This window comes from Bubalus kerabau, unplaced genomic scaffold, assembly GCF_029407905.1.
Source record: "Bubalus kerabau isolate K-KA32 ecotype Philippines breed swamp buffalo unplaced genomic scaffold, PCC_UOA_SB_1v2 scaffold_78, whole genome shotgun sequence".
Taxonomy (NCBI): domain Eukaryota; kingdom Metazoa; phylum Chordata; class Mammalia; order Artiodactyla; family Bovidae; genus Bubalus; species Bubalus kerabau.
Window position 1 is genome coordinate 766,138 of NW_026577932.1, and position 17,042 is coordinate 783,179.

The 17,042-nt window shown below is 47.5% G+C and overlaps 1 protein-coding gene across 6 annotated transcripts in view; it reads right to left on the reverse strand.

The window, feature by feature from the left end:
- The window catches only part of LOC129641155 (F-box-like/WD repeat-containing protein TBL1X), a 245,089-nt gene that overhangs the window by 144,709 nt on the left and 83,338 nt on the right, over window positions 1-17,042 (reverse strand). For all 6 annotated transcript variants that reach the window (XM_055565937.1, XM_055565938.1, XM_055565935.1 and 3 more), the window contains exon 2: window positions 7,497-7,570. The gene's annotated coding sequence lies outside the window, so the exon portion shown is untranslated. The remainder of the gene's footprint in view (window positions 1-7,496; window positions 7,571-17,042) is intronic.

Genomic DNA, 17,042 nt, shown 5'->3' on the forward strand with positions numbered 1-17,042 from the left:
CTGTATTGGTGTTTTTCTTTCTGACTTACTTCGCTCTGTATAATAGGCTCCAGTTTCATCCACCTCCTTAGAACTGATTCAAATGTATTCTTTTTAATGGCTGAGTAACGTTCCCTTGTGTATATGTACCACGGCTTTCTTATCCATTCATGTGCCCATGGACATCTAGGTTGCTTCCATGCCCTGGCTATTGTAAACAGTGTGTAAGAGGATTCTTTACCAGCTGAGCCACCACGGAAGCCCAATGGAAGACCCAGCAGAGTTAAACAATAAATGAATAAGTAAAATTATGTATATTTTTAAAGACAGCTCAGGAGGAAGCCATCTCACTGGAAAACAGCACGGGAGACGTCGGCCGGCAGAGGGCCCGGTTCTGAACACGCCTGCTACGCATCCAAATGTTTCTTCTACGGCTCTTTCCCGTGGAGGCCGATTGGAACGAGGCAGGTGGGATGAATGAATAGAAACTCATCTCAGAAGACAGTTCCTAAATCAGCAGAAGAGTGCGTTAAGGCACTTGAGGAAGAATAAAAGAAGATTCTGGAGTTTTTCCGTGTGAGTACCATACCATGGACCCCACACGCCTCCTGGAATTGCTTTCTAGGTCGAAAGAGTGGCCACAGGCCAGATATAAAAGGACTCCCCCTTCTTTATTTCTTTTTTCAAAATTGATGTATTATTGCATGGGCTGTGTTGGGCCTTCCTTGCAGCATGCGATATAGCTCCCCGACTGGGGATTGTACCCCTCCCTGCCTTGGGAGCGTGGAGTCTTAGCCACAGGACCAGCAGAGAAGTTACGGGACCCAGCTTTAAAAGATTTCTTCACAGATCACTCAACTATCCATCCATGGGGTAAACAAACCACCATACACACACACACACACACACACACACACACACACGATGGAACATTATCTAGCCACAAGAGGGAAAACACAAGCTACCCCATCATTAAACTGCAAAGACATTTCAACTTAAACAGGCTCAAAAGGACAAATCTCATGTGATCCCATTTACGTGCGGTGCTTAGAAGTCTCAACTGCAGAGATATTAATATAAAGCGGAACCGTGGGAGCCAGGCGCTGGGGGAGGGGAATAGAGAGTTGTTGAAATGCGTATGTAATGTTAGCTTGGAAAGATGGAAAAAGTTCTACACGTGGATGGTGGTGAAGGGTGTATAACAAGGCGAACGGACTTAATGACTTTAGTGAAAGTGAAAGCCGCTCAGTTGTGTCTGACTCTCTGTGACTCCGTTGGCGCCTCTGTCCGTGGGGATTCTCCAGGCAAGAATACTGGAGTGGGTTGCCATTCCCTTCTCCAGGGGATGTTCCCAACCCAGGGATCGAACCCAGGTGTCCCTCATTGCAGGCAGATTCTTTACCGTCTGAGCCACAAGGGAAGCCCAATGATAGTGAACTATGCATCTGAAAATGGTTAAGACAGGAAATAAAGCTGTAACCCACTGGGGAAAAATGGTTAGCATGGTATATCATATGTTATGCATATTTTATCACTGTAAAACACAATGCTTTGTAAATCTGACTTAAATAGGCATTAAGTGAAGGCATGACCTTTCAGACAGAGCTTTCTGGACTGTAGATTCATCTTAGGATTCCGTTAAAAATTTGCTAATTGTGCATAGGGGTGTCTCATAAAAGTACAAACGTGGAGGATTTTGCAATTTTTTTTCCCCTGGTGGACTCACGGCACACATTGTGGAATCTATTTCCCAAGCAGGGGTCAAACCTGCGTCCCTGGAAGTGAAAAGACCAAGTCCTAACCACCTGGACCACTGGGGAACTTCCCACACGTATTCAAAGCAATAAGATTTAGAAATACTACTGACCATTAAGAAAATTACACAAACTTTTTAACAGACTATAAATCACAATGAATCCAACTGAGGCTTATGAATTTATCCATATGATCACATTGTCAAAAATGTCGTTCTTCCTGTGACGAAAAACAACACTTAGGAACAGAAACCCAAGTATATTCCTTTGTAAAAGTCTAGTCATGTTGAGTATTGGGGTCATCATGTGAGTGTGTTTGCATAAGTGCTCAGTCGAGTCCAACTCTGCGACCCCATGGACTGCAGCCCACCAGCCTCCTCTCTGTCCATGGGATTCTCCAGGCAAGAATACTGGAGTGGGTTGCCATGTCCTTCTCTAGGGGATTTTCCTGACTTACGGATTAATCCCACGTCTCCCACTTGGCAGATTCGTTATCACTGAGCCGCCTGGGAAGCCCCAGAGTCATCATAGGAAGACTCAAAGGGTATTACTCCTTACCACAGAGCTTCAGAGCCAATGCCAATAGTCACTAACCTACTGTGAAACATGATGAAGGGCAATATTCAATATATGCCAAGTTTGGGGGCAAATCCTAAACCAGCCAAGCTCATACTACTGACATTTGAAAGTGAAAGTGAAAGCCATTTAGTCGCGTCCGACTCTTTGCAACCCCATGGACTGTACAGTCCATGCAATTCTCCAGGCCAGAATACTGGAGTGGGTAGCCTTTCCCTTCTCCGGGGGATCTTCCCAACCCAGAGACCGAATGCAGGTCTCCAGCACTGCAGGCAGATTCTTTAGCAGCTGAGCCACCAGGGAACCCCAAGAATACTGGAGTGGGTAGCCTCTCCCTTCTCCAGGGGAACTTCCTGATCCAGGAATCGAACCGGGGTCTCCTGCATTGCAGGTGGATTCTTTACCAACTGAGCTATCAGGGAAGCCCATTTGGGGTCAGATAATTCTTTGGTGTGTGAGAAGGTGGGAGACGCTGTCCTGTCCATGGTGGGGTGTTTGGCAGCATTCTCAGATGCCAGGATCACTCCTTCCCATCAAATCAATCATATATGACAACCAAACACGTATCGAGACTTTGCCAAGTGTCCCGGGGTGGGGCAGGGTGCGGGGCGGGGGCGGTGGTTAAAAGACTGCCCCCAGTGGAGAACCCCTGTCCTCAAGAAAGAGATCTTCAGGAACCGCCCATATTTACAAAGAAAACCAAAAGGTAACACTAAGAAAAACTACACTCTCTGATTTGCTGTAAGAGTCAGAAGTAGTAACAGATGTCAGAAATGAAAAGAAACCTGCCATCACCTTCAGGCCATTTTACAACCAGAAGCTACAGCCAATTTCAAGTAAGAGCTTATTCTTGAATTTTAATTAATTGGAATTCAATGTCCATTTATACCTTCCCAGGTGGTGCTAAGCAGTAAAGAACAAGCCTGCCAATGCAGAAGACATAAGAAACATGGGTTCGATCCCTGGGTTGGTAAGATCCCCTGGAGAAGGGAGGGAATGACAATAGACCCACTCCAGTATACTTGCCTGGAGAATCCCCATGGACAGAGGAGCCTGGTGGGCTACAGTCCACGGGGTCACACAGAGCTGGACACGACTGAAGTGACTTAGCACAGCACAATGTCCATTTGCATCAAGTTCATGAAGAAGAGACTCACTAGACTCCCGATCCATCAGTTGAGGGCATGCCCCTGCCGAGAGCGCAAGTTTTTGTGGGTTCGAGAGGAAAGAAGTGGTTTCTCAAGAGACAATGGGTTTTTTCCTGAAAACCCAGAGAGAGGGCATGTCTGTGGGCTCTACCTCTGTGTCCTGGGGATTCAAGAAGACAAAGGTTGTTTGGACGAAAAGAACACTGAATAAACCTCAAGTGAAGATCGGAAGCAAGGGCTGAACCACACTGTCAGAACAGCATCTCATCACGCACTTTCATCAGCGGGAGACCTCAGAAAATGAAACCGCACTACACCATTATCCATGTGGAATTCATGTCTTCCAATCAACTAGTTATGGTTGCCAGGGCACCTGGATGCTTTATGGTTTCTGATAAGACAAATGAGCAACGCCCTACGTCTAGCCCACGGCACCCCACGCCTGCCGAACAATACCCATGTTCCAACCCATGCCACTGCCTGTACCATACCTTAGTATGAAAAAGCCCCACAACCAGGTTGGTCTGTAACACAGCGGACGGTCCAGATGAGATTCACAGAACACGCTGTGTTGCCCCTGCTACAGTGTCTGGTTCTAACCATCAACAATTCTACCGGGAATGTCTCCAGGATCCAGGTAATCACCTGTCTCAGCATCACGGCTAATTCTAAATGCAGTCCTTTGAGCCCTTTTAGGACTTTATGAACAGAAAAGAGTTGGTGAGAACGGGCCACCCATCCCCTTATACTAGGCCACACCTCACCCCAAAGGACCAGTTTCAAAACTGGGAAAGGATTACATCAAGGCTGTTAATTGTCATCCTGCTTATTTAACTTATATGCAGAGTACAGCCAAAGTTGTGATCAACCTAAACAGCATATTAAAAAGCAGAGACATTACTTTGCCAACAAAGGTCTGTCTAGTCAAGGCTATGGTTTTTCCAGTAATCATATATGGATGTGAAAATTGAACTACAAAGCAAGTTGAGCACTGAAGAACTAATGCTTTTGAACTGCAGTGTTGGAGAAGGCTCTTGAGAGTCCCTTGGACTGCACTGCAAGGAGTTCATCCTAAAGGAAATCAGTTCATCCTAAAGGAAATCAGTTCATCCTAAAGGAAATCAGTCCTGAATATCCATTGGAAAGACTGATGCTGAAGCTGAAGCTTCAACACTGGCCACCTGATGTGAAGAACTGACTCCTTAGAAAAGACCCTGATGCTGGGAAAGATTGAAAGCAAGAGAAGGGGACGACAGAAGACAAGATGGTTGGATGGCATCACCGACTTGATGGACATGAGTTTGAGCAAGTTCTGGGAGATGGTGAAGGATAGGGAAGTCTAGAGTCCATGGGGTCTCAAAGAGTTGGACATGACCAAGCAACTGAACAACATCATCATCACGCGAAATGCCGCGCTGGATGAAGCACAAGCTGGAATAAAGATTGCAGGCAGAAATATCCACAAGCTGGAATCAAGATTGCCGGGAGAAATATCAACAACCTCAGACATGCAGATGATACCACCCTAATGGCAGAAAGATCATTCTTGAAAGGACAAAATTACAGAGCCGGAGAAGTCAGTGGCTGCCAGGAGCCACAGAGGGTGACCATGCAGTGGGGACACGCAGGGGTTTTCCTGTGCCAATGGAACGGTTTCTGTGTTGGATTATGGTGGGGATTACTTAAAGCTCCACATGATTATAGCTCACACACTGTCCATACGCAGGCAGGCACACACCCCAAAACTGCTAAAATGTAGACCAGGGCTGCATCAGTGCACAACTGCAGATGTCAGTTTCCTACTTTTGATGACATAGTATCTTCACGAAAGACCAGGGAAGGCGGGGGAAGGTACCCTAGACCTCAATTTGCTATTTTTTTTTTTTGCTTCCCGGATGGCGCTAGTACAGGAGATGTAAGAGACTGTGGTTTCAGTCCCTGGGTTGGGAAGATCCCCTGGAGGAGGGCGTGGGCAATTCCCTTCAGTGAGAATCCCATGGACAGAGAAGCCTGGCGGGCTATACATCTCATGGCGTCGCAAAGAGTGGGACACAACTGGAGCACCAGACCATGCACACACATATTTTTGCCAGGTCTTGTGAGCCTGGTATTATTTCAAAATAGAAATCGTCAAAAGTAACAGTGTCTCACTCATGAATGGATACACCAAACGTGGGCTATTCACCCAGTGGAATGGGGTCTGGTAATCAAATGGAATGCAACAACACCATTGAACCTTGGAAACGTTCCACCGAGTGAAAAACCAACCGTCCAGGAAGCGCACACACTCTGCGTGATTGCCATTTACACGAAACATCCAGAATGAACAAATCCAGAGATGCTGACCATCGACGGGCGGTGGCTGGGGACTGGGGGAGGCCTGAACAAGGAGTGAGCTCTCATGGGTCCATGGGGTTCTTTGGGGAGCGAGGAAATGGTTTAGAATCAGTTGTGGCGATGGGTGCAGAACTCTGTGAATATTCTAAAAACCACCGAAGTGTATATATACTCTGAATGGGCGAATTGTCGGCTATGTGAATAACAACAGTGATCAAGTTGTTAATACCATATGGCCGTGGCTGGCAGACGAGTTGTTATGTTAGTATCTTGCCATGATTTACTGTTCTTTCTTCACCCCAGGGGGCTAGGGGTGGTTGGTTCAAAAGGTCACCTATGATATTGTTTCAAATTACATGCAGCCCATCTGTTATTGACGGGTATGTGACCCCAGGCGTGTCTAGGTAAAGGGAGATAGCAGCTCTGATGCTAAGAGAATCAGAATCAGACTCCTTTGGGCACTGTGCAGGCAGGGTTAACATCAAGGCCCTTGCCTTTTCCTTAGGGAAGCCTGGCGTGCTACAGCCCACGGGATTGCAAAGGGTCAGACACGACTGAGCAACTAAACAACAATTACCCCCATCACTTCCCTGCATTCCACCAGGCTGGCTTATCAACTTTTCCCTTTAAAGAGGAAAAAAAAAATCTTATTGCTCATTTCTCGCCTTTGCCCATAGAACCCCCCACCTAGAATGCATATCTTCACTATGCATTGAGATCCCAAACGCCACCAAAACCAGTCCAAGTCTCCCCTTCAAGACGAAGGTCCAGCCTTCCTCAGCGGCTGCAAGGCAGGTTAGTAGATCCTTCCTGGGAATTCCCACAGCAGGAGACGTCTGCACCGTCCATGGGACACCTATCCATGCCACGGCTTTCTAAGACCTGTAACGCCTTCCCCAAAAACACGAGACACATCTCACTTAATCTCCACACGCTCCACAATGCTCCAGAAGTAAGAGATTCAGAGAACAGTCACCCCAGAAACAAGACTTTAATAAAAGGGGGGTCTTGAAAAGGAAGTTCTTGATCTGGGTGAGACCTGGGCCTTGTTGCAAGCTGGGTGAAATACAGCAGCCAAGATGATGGCTCCAGACCCCAGAGATCCCCGTCCTAAGAGCCCTGCCTCGGTTCTCTGTGTTCTCACGACAGTGCATGTGGGGCTCGGACGGAAGGAAAACGCCTCCCCAGGTGCCCCCAGCACAGGCCACGTGGCCTCCCGATGCTGTCCAACAAGGTGTTTATGGAAAGTTCTGTCTGGACCACAGACTAGGCCGTGGATGTCTGTCGTTTCCAAACACGTACAAGACAAGCATCAAAAAAAAAAAAAAAAAAAACACCTCTGTTTCTCATAAATCAGCCATCCGAGGGAAAATAAGTACCTGCAATGTTCTCAGGAATGAGAGACCATGAAAGAAATGATGTGTCTTGCAAAAGCAAACAATAACCATCTCCATCTCTCTTTCCTAAAATTTCTGACTTTCCAAACGCTCCATGAAACAGGAGTTTATCACGAAATGCCAACACAGACAGATACACAGCATGTTTTGGTTACCAAATCAACTATTACAAAACATCTTGAGAAATTACTGTTTCTGGTACATACAGCCAATAAGTAATAGTAAATTTTTTTAAATACATGGACCAGTTGACAGGATACTTCATTATAGAATAAGAAAGAAATCCATTTTACAATTTTACTTACTCAGAGACAAATGTAGGCAAATCTCGTCTTCCTTCTGGGATTTATTTTTAGGCCTGTTTTCTGTCTTCGGTTACCTGTCAACAAAAACACATCCAAAATCAGGCAAAAAAAGAAGTCAACGAAACCCACTCCAGTATTCTCGCTTGGGAAACCCCATGGACAGAGGAGCCTGGTGGGTTACAGCCCCTGGGGTCTCAAAAGAGTTGGACATGACTTAGTGACTCAACAACAACAAATTGCCCTTTATCACACCGAGTATTTTTTAACATCTTTTTTTTTAATGCAGTAAATATTACAATACAATCTGGAAAATAGATCCTGGTGAATTCAATAAAAATTGCCAGATCTCCCTTGTGGCCGTTCAAAAACAAAAAAAGTCAACAAAAACATCTCAACTACATTCTCGAGCGTTCAAAGACTTAACGCAGATTTCTGAAGCAGGGGGGGTCTTAGGAAGCTGAAACATTAACAGTGTCAGATGGTGGGCAAATTGTCTCTATGCATACAGTGAGCCTGTTCACGTGAAATCTGTTCAAAACTCTCAATCTCAAACTAGTTATGATCACCTCACTAGATATTCCAGTCACCCCTAAACACGAGACACATCTCACTTATCTCTGCACACTCCACAGGGCTCCAGAAGTAAGAGATTCAAAGAGCGGTCATGTAGCCAGCTAGAGCATCTAGCCAGCTCTCACTGTTCTCTAAGCACCCTAAAATACACTAAATGAAAAACACAGGTTATTTCTCACTCGATTCAATGCAACTTGGCACATTCTCACTGAGAACTCGGCGTCCAGACGTGTGGGAAGAGCAGACACCGCTCGGCGATGCTGCTGTTGGGCATCAGGGAACGCTTGATGTCTGCGGTCGTGGGACACTTAAATATCTGGACGGTGAGAAGGGGGATCTCAGCAAGAACAGAACATTGGCAACAAACCAGTAAGAAAACGCCCAAGGCCATGTAAGAAAAGTGACGACGCTCGAACTGGTAGTGGGGGAGAAGTCACCGTTGGCCACAGAACTGAGCTCACACTGGGGGCCGAGACGGGGCACCGTGAGGAGGGAGCCCTTGAATGCACATGAAACCAGCCCACGAGCGCACATGTCCAGTGGCGATAGCGACCTGGGTAATGGGGACACAGGGAGGAGGGGCCGGGTGACGGTGCTGCAGAAGCGAGCGACAGTGGATCCTGGGCCACAGAGGACTCTGCCAGCCTCAGAAAGGAGCCTGACTCCTCCTCCTTGGTCTCTCTTCACCCGGCACCAGGCTGAACGAGAAAAGAAAATCTGACCATCCTCCCACTTAAAATAAAACCCTTCAGGGCTCCCATCATTCTCAGGACAAAAGGCTTAGAGAAGCTCTCGCCCAGCAGAGGAACACAGGTGAACTCGCAAAGGACCGGAGGGGAACACGGAGGTGGAGAGAAGACGCACGGAGTCCGCGGTGTCCTGGAGATGAGACGCGGGGGATGCATGGGTCAGCGCATGTGTGCTGGGGTCGGGGGCAGAAGCAGTAAGGATGCCTTCCAGGTTCACAGCTTGAGCAAAAGGTGGGATGTTTGGGAAGTCGGAGTGGAGGACAGAGCAAAAGCTTTTGAAGGTGTGAACTTTTCCTGAAACCCCTGTTGGCTCTCCCACTCTCTGAGCGGATTCTTAAGTAGGTGATCTCACATGTCTGAGCGGGAGGCAGAGGTCACAGTCCCAGAGTTAAGTCTGTGTAACCAATGGATTTCCCTGGTGGCTCAGACGGTAAAGCATTTGCCTACAATTTGGGAGACCTGGGTTCGACCCCTGGGTCAGGAAGATTCCCCCGGAGAAGGAAATGGCAATCCACTCCAGTATCCTTGCCAGGAAAATCCCATGCACAGAGGAGCCTGGTGGGCTACAGTCTGTGGGGTCGCTAAGACTCAGATATGAGTGAGTGACTTCGTTTCACTTCACTTCAACCGTGACCCCTGGAGCTGTGGGCCTGGCTGGGATGCACCTGGGGTGGGATTTCTCCTCCTCAGCAGTACTGGCATTGGGACCAGATCACTCTACGTGGTGGGCTTCCCAGGTGGCGCTCGTGGTAAAGCCACCAGCCAACACGCTGGACATTAAGAGATGCAGTTTCGATCCCTGGGTCGGGAACATGCCCTGGGGGAGGGCATGGCAACCCACTCCAGTATTCTTGCCTGGAGAAATCCCATGGACAGAGGAGCCCAGTGGGCTACAGTCTATGGGGTTGCAATGAGTCGGACACAATGAAGCAACTCAGCAGGCACGCACGCATTCTCTGGGGTGGGGATGGGGGGCTGTGCTCCTTGTGAGAGGACTCTGAACAGTATTTCAGGCCCTATCCACTCGACACCATAGGAATCCTGCCATCCACCCAGGGTGTGACAACCAAACTGACCCTCGCTGCCCGGTGTCCCCTGGACAGCAAGTCACCCCGCTGAGATTCTCTCAAGATTACCACACTAAGGCTTCCCAAGTGGCGCCAGTGGTAAAGAATCTGCCTGCAGGAGATGCAAGAGACCTGGGTTTCGTCCCTGGGTCAGGAAGATCCCCTGGAAGAGGGCATGGTCACCCATGCCAGTATTCCTGCCTGGAGAATCCCATGGACAGACGAGCCTGGTGGGCTACAGTCCACGGGGTCGCAGAGAGTCAGACACGACTGAAGTTAAGTGATATCATATGACATCACTTTTACGTGGAGTCTAAAAAAAAAAAAATGTAATACCCTGGCAGTCTAGCGGTTACTGGTTAGGACTCTGACCTCTCACTGCCCAGGGCCCCAGATCATTCCCTGGTCAGGGGGGAAACTAAGATCTCACAAGCTGTGCAGCACAGAAAATTAATAAACAATAAAAAAAAAGGACAAATAAATGATACAAATGAACTTCTTTACAGAACAGAAACAGACTCACAGACACAGAAAACAAACGGATGCTTACTAAAGGGGGAAGAAGGGTTGGGATAAATGAGGAATTTGGGATTAAGATATACACACTACTATGAATATATATAAAGTGGATACACAACTAAATTAATTGCACAGCACGGGGAATTACAATATCTTTCTCATAACCTATCATGAGAAAGAATCTGATAAAGAATAGATTCGACGGTATTCCTACAAATGTAAAGGCCACCACCGAACCCAGAGGAGGAGGATCTGGCCAGTGAGACAGAGAAACAAGAGCGTAGCAATGCGGGATGAAAACCGCAGACAGTTCAGTGTTCCTGGATTCTAGTGACAGCCGCCACTCAGATTACTGGGGGAAGACTAGCAAGTGACCGCTGCTGAGACGGAGGACTGGAGTGGGGAACCCGTGGCTGATAGGATGATAAGGACAAACACATACTGTCTTCTCTGCATCTGCTCCCTGCACGGAAGAAACCTAGGAAGACTTCATGGAGGTGGCAGCATCCCTTGCCACAAGAAGTCAGGGGAAGAGGAAGGTAAAGCGGCTGCCACGTGAGCGGTACTGGAGGTCAACGGGTGGGCGCAAGCAGAGGGCATGGAAGTTTCCCAAAATGTCAGAGGGCGGGTGCTCGGAAAAGAGGATGCCGACACCAGAGTACGGGAGGGCTGGTTGGTGGGGGAGAAAGGGCTGCCCCACACAGCACAGGAAACAGACCCCCTCTCCCCCACCGCCCGATCAGCGTAGACCAACCTCAGTCTTGGGGCCACCCAGCGTTAAGAACAGCTGGCTCCAGGGCCGCCCCACGACCACAGCCGGGAGAGCAGGGGACCAGTTCAGTTCAGTTGCTCAGTTGTGTCCGCCTCTTTGCAGACCCTGTGGACTGCAACACGCCAGGCTTCCCTGTCCATCCCCAACTCCTGGAGCTTGCTCAAGCTCCTGTCCACCCAGCTGGTGAGGCCATCCAAGTATCTCATCCTCTGTCGTCCCTTCTCCTCCAGCCTTCCATCTTTCCCAGCATCAGGGGCTTTTCCAATGAGTCAGTTCTTCACATCGGGTGGCCAAAGTACTGGAGCTTCAGCAGAGGACCAGAGCCAAGCTGTTTTCTGACTTGCTCCCAAACCATCCCGAATCCCCCTACCCCTCGAAGGAACACATCTAGACCACCAGGAATTGGGGTTAAAGGGCACCTCATGAACTTCCAGTCTTGCTCTCTTTTTTACCACCCCCCCACCAAGTGTTGTCTAAGCTTACAAGGAAGGGCCCACCCTCTTGGCAGACAGTGCTCAGAACCCTTTAACTCTTATCAGTTTCAGGTAGGTCGCTCAATCGTGTCCAACTCTTTGTGACCCCATGGACTGCAGCACGCCAGGCCTCCCTGTCCATCACCAACTCCCGGAGTCCACCCAAACTCATGTCCATTGAGTCAGTGATGCTGTCCAACCATCTCATCCTCTGTCGGGAGTCCCCTTCTCTTCCTGCCCTCAACCATTCCCAACACCATGGTCTTTTCCAATGGGTCAGCTCTTCACATCAAGTGGCCAAAATACTGGAGTTTCAGCTTCAACATCAGTCCTTACAGTGAACACCCAGGATTGATCTCCTTTAGGATAGACTGGTTGGATCTCCTTGCAGTCCAAGGGATAACTCTATCAAAAGGCTGACAAAAGGTGCCCCATGCACAGTCAACTCCACTGCTCCATTCTATCTTCCTTCCACCAAACTGCTATGAACATATATTCAGTTTTAAAAAAAGAAAAAGTTTTTTTAAAAAAAAGAGAGAGAGAAACAGACTTACAAGCCTCACTTTGCTCCTAATTAATTATAAGAAACTCTCTCCGGACCAGAGACTCCTCAGCTGTGAAATGAGGGTATTAAATTATTTATAAGGTTTCACCCACATCAAAAAGGAAAATCGGAGGAACCATTTTCCTGTTGACTTCCTTGGTAAATTCTAAGAGAAAATACCTTGCAGGGAACTGAACCAAGAATTTGCAAAGGGATTGCTTTGGGAGGACTTGGTAGAGAGAGGGGGGTGGGCGGCAGACGGGTGTGAAGAGTAATTCATCTGTGTTCCATAGCCACCTGAGCACAGAAATACATCCAAAGCAATTTTTTTTCCCCTCTTCTGAAGTTGCCATAATGATTAACATGTTCACCCTGGAGAAACTCTAGTTGTACCATCATGAAAAAAAAATGCGAAAAATGTAAAATATGTTTTCCGAAACCACGAAACATGACACAGGAGCTGCAGTTTCCTTCCAAGTCCTCTTCTTCTTTTTTTTTTTAAGAGAGCTCGATTTAACCTGGCTGAGCCCCAGCAGCTCAGATACATTCTGGTGGGAGGGGTCTCAACGCCAGAGAATTCTAACCGCTTCATTTGCTACATACTTGCAGAGTTCAGGTTCTGTATGATGAAACTGTTGTTTCCTGCACTATCAATTTCACCCAGTGCTTTTTATATATTTGGATGATTCAGTCCATATTAGATTTTTTTTTAATTTAATTGGAGGATAATTGCTTTACAACGCTGTGTTAGTTTCTGCTGTACGACAACAAGAGTCAACCCTAGTATATGTATGTCCCTTCCCTCTTAAACCTTCTTCTCATCCCCGTACCCCACCCCAACCCTCTAGGTCATCACAGAACAGAGAGCTGGGTCTCCTGTGCTATACAGGCAGCTTCCCAGGAGGCTAGTTATTTCACCCGTGAAAGTGAAAAGGGAAACTCGCTCAGCCGTGTCTGACTCTTTGCGACCCCATGGACTTGTAGAGTCCAGTGGACTTCTCCAGGCCAGAATACTGGAGTGGGTAGCCTTTCCCTTCTCCAGGGGATCTTCCTGATCCAGGAATCGAACCGGGCTCTCCCACATCGCAGGCAGGTTCCTTACCAGCTGAGCTACCCGGGTGACACATGGTGGTAATTGTGTATATATCAGTGCCACTGTCTCAGGTAACCCCACCCTCTCCTTCACCCGCTGTGTCCACAAGTCTGTCTCTATTCCTGCCTTGGAAATAGGTTCATCGGTACCACTTTCCTAGATTCCTACCAGGCTCCTCCATCCATGGGATTTCCCAGGCAAGAGTACTGGAGTGGGTTGCCATTTCCTTCCCCAGGGGATCTTCCCGAGCCAGGGATGGAACCTGGGTCTCCTGCATTGCAGGCAGATGCTTTCTTTACCATCTGAGCCACCAGGGAAGCCCTCGGTTCCATACACACGCCTTAATACATGACATTCGGTTTTCTCTTTCTGACTGACTTTCCTCTGAATAACACGCTCTAGGTTCAGCCACCTCACTAGAAACATGAGCTCAGTTCAGTCGCTCGGTCGTGTCTGACTCTTGGTGACCCCGTGGACCGCAGCACACCAGGCTTCCCTGTCCATCACCAAGTCCCGGGGCTCACTCAAACTCACGTCCATTGAGTCACTAGAACCTACTAGACGGTTAATCCTTTAAATTTGTGCTTTCTCCAATGGGGCTAATTGTGTCCCCTGCCCTCCCCTCCCCCAGCCGCCGTGACTGGACACAGGGCCATGTCTGGAAACATTTTCGGTCCTCAGGACTCCAGGAAGAATGTTGCTGGCATCGAGTGAGGCCAGAGAGGCTGCTAAACCTCCTACAGCACATAGAACATCTCCCTTCATAAACAGCTAGTAATATCTGTCTCAAATGTCAGTATCGCCACGGCTGAGAAATCCTCATTTGAACCATACTAAAAATTAAAAAAAAAAAAATTATTTATTTAGTGGTGCCGGGTCTTAGTCGTGGCATGCAGGCATGTGGGATCTAGTTCCTGAAGGGAGATTTAACCCAGGGCTCCCTGGACTAGGAAGGAGGAGTCTTAGCCACTGGACCACTGAGGAAGTCCCCATACTAACATCGCTATAATTCTGCAGAAGGTATATACTGTGTATCATGTTTATTCTTTTCAAAGTAACAGAATACGTACACTACAGATGAAGCAAGACTTCTCATCTCAGCTGCAACCTTTTCAGCATCATCTTTCCCCAATTCTGCTCTCCAAAGCAACCACATTCGAATCATAGAACTGTTTCTACAGTTGGCAATATTCCCTGGCATGGACTCACATGATTCTAAATAAGCTGCTGTACAATATACCCTATCAACTTTAGAGATCACTTACTTGGTTTTCTCACATACGGATGAAGATTTTGTTTTGTAAATTCCGCTTACTCCCTGGAAGAAAAGTTATGACCAACCTAGACAGCATATTGAAAAGCAGAGACATTACTTTGCCGACAAAGGTCCATCTAGCCAAGACTATGGTTTTTCCAGTAGTCGTGCATGGATGTGAGAGTTGGACTATAAAGAAAGCTGAGCACAGAAGAATTGATGCTTTTGAACTGTGGTGTTGGAGAAGACTCTTGAGAGTCCCTTGGACTGCATGGAGATCCAACCAGTCCATCCTAAAGGAAATCAGTCCTGAATATTCATTGGAAGGACTGACGCTGAAGCTGAAACTCCAATCCTTTGGCCACCTGATGCGAAGAGCTGACTCATTTGAAGAGACCCTGATGCTGGGAATGATTGAAGGCAGGAGGAGAAGGGGATGACAGAGGATGAGATGGCTGGATGGCATCACCGACTGGATGCACATGAGTTTGTGTAAGCTCCGGGAGTGGGTGATGGACAGGGAGGCCTGGTGTGCTGCAGTTCATGGGGTCACAAAGAGTTGGACACGACTAAGCAACTGAACTTCCCACCACCCATCCTGGCTTACCCTTCCACATTTTTCCAACAGTGTAACATGTTTTGGTTACATATAAACTCTACATGCGCTATTTTGACAATGGAACGGGCACTTTCAGGCAAGCAAGCGGTAGGGTTATGATGCCTTTCTTCGGTCTAACTCTTTAATTTTCCTGGGATGATTTGGTTGCCTTTGTTTTTCTTTGATAATTCCTCCAACAACCCTCCACCGTCTTTCAATTTTTCACTCAGATAACCTGGCAATTCTAAGTTCACCCCAACCACTGCTCTCCTGATCCCCCAAATATATACACACACCAGACCTTCCTCCTGAAATTTCTGGACTCTGCTCCAGTCTCTACTTGTCAGAGTGAGATCTGCTGAGACCAGATGGCCCAAGATCACACCACCAGCATTGTAACAATTCCTTCCGCTTCTTTCTGTTTCAGAGACCCCAACTCTCCCCTCTTTCTTGGTTTATTGTCTCCTTTTGATGGAACACATTCTCCAGCAGCTTCCTGAGAAAAGTGAAGTATGAAACCTAAAAGCCTGCTGATAATCCTGAGTATGGACAAATCTCTTTATGCTACTCTGAAGTAACAACCCATGAGGGAATGAACGCAAAAATCTGAGTGAAAATAAATTGTCATAGAATTCTAAGCTCAGTCTGTTTTCTGACTTAAGAAATATGATGTCATTCTGATTCCAGGCCCTTCCTATTACTCTTTTCCATCCAAAAAAACAAACAAAAAAAAGTGCTTAGACGCTGCCTTTATCCTTGATTTTCTACAATGAAATGCTGATGAGATTTCAAGTAGTAATTTTTGATATGCTCAATTTCTATTCTCTCTTCTATTTGGTTTGAAATTTCTGTCTTCTTCAGATTGGAGATTCCCCTCCTTCCCTCTGCCCCCCTCCCCTCTGTTTTCCTGGAATACTTATTAGGCAAAATCTGAATAACCATCTCTCATCTGTCTGACAAAATTTCCTGCACTGTATCTCTTTTGCCCAGTAAGGTATTCATTTACGTCCTATCTGAAAAGTGAAGGGCTTCCCCACTAGCTCAGCTGGTAAAGAATCCACCTGCAATGCAGGAGACCCCGGTTCTACTCCTGGGTCGGGAGGTTCCCCTGGAGAAGGGATAGGCTACCCACTCCAGTATTCTTGGGCTTCCCTGGTGGCTCAGCTGGTAAAGAATCCATCTGCAATGCGTAATGACCTGGGTTCGATCCCTGGGTTGGGAATCCCACTCCAGTATTCTAGCCTGGAGAATTCCATGGACTGTATAGTCCATGGGGTCACAAAGAGTCGGACACAACTGAGTGACTTCCACTGGGAAGTAAGGGCTTCCCAGGTAGTACAGAACCTGCCTATCAGTGCAGCAGATGAAAGAGACCTAGGTTCGGGAAGATCCTCTGACATAGGAAATGCCAACCCATTCCCATATTCTTGCCTGGAAAATTCCATGGGCAGAGGAGCCTGGCGGGCTACAGTCCACAGGCTCGCAAAGAGTCAGACACAGCAGAGCATGAACACAAGTACGGGGATTCATTTAGCCACGTGTGACTACTGAGCAGTGGAGAAGTGGACAGTACAACTGAGGCGTTGACTTTAAATGGAGTTTGCTTTTCATTAATTTAAGTTTAAAGAGTCATACATGGCCGGGGGCTACCATGTGTGACACAAACCTAAAGATGACGACCAAGAGGAAAAGAAGGCAACCAAGGAAGTTCAGTGCCTTTAGCATTGACCCTAGATGATATTAAACACGGAAGAAAAGAGCGCGAGCAATTTCTAAATCCCCTTGTTTACTATTTTCAGCATGAGGCCCCAGGATGTAATTCCTTAGGGGTCTCCTTCCTCGGAAGAGTTGGAGGACCTTTTGGCATGACGTCAGACAAGCAGAAGCAACTGTCTGCTCCTAA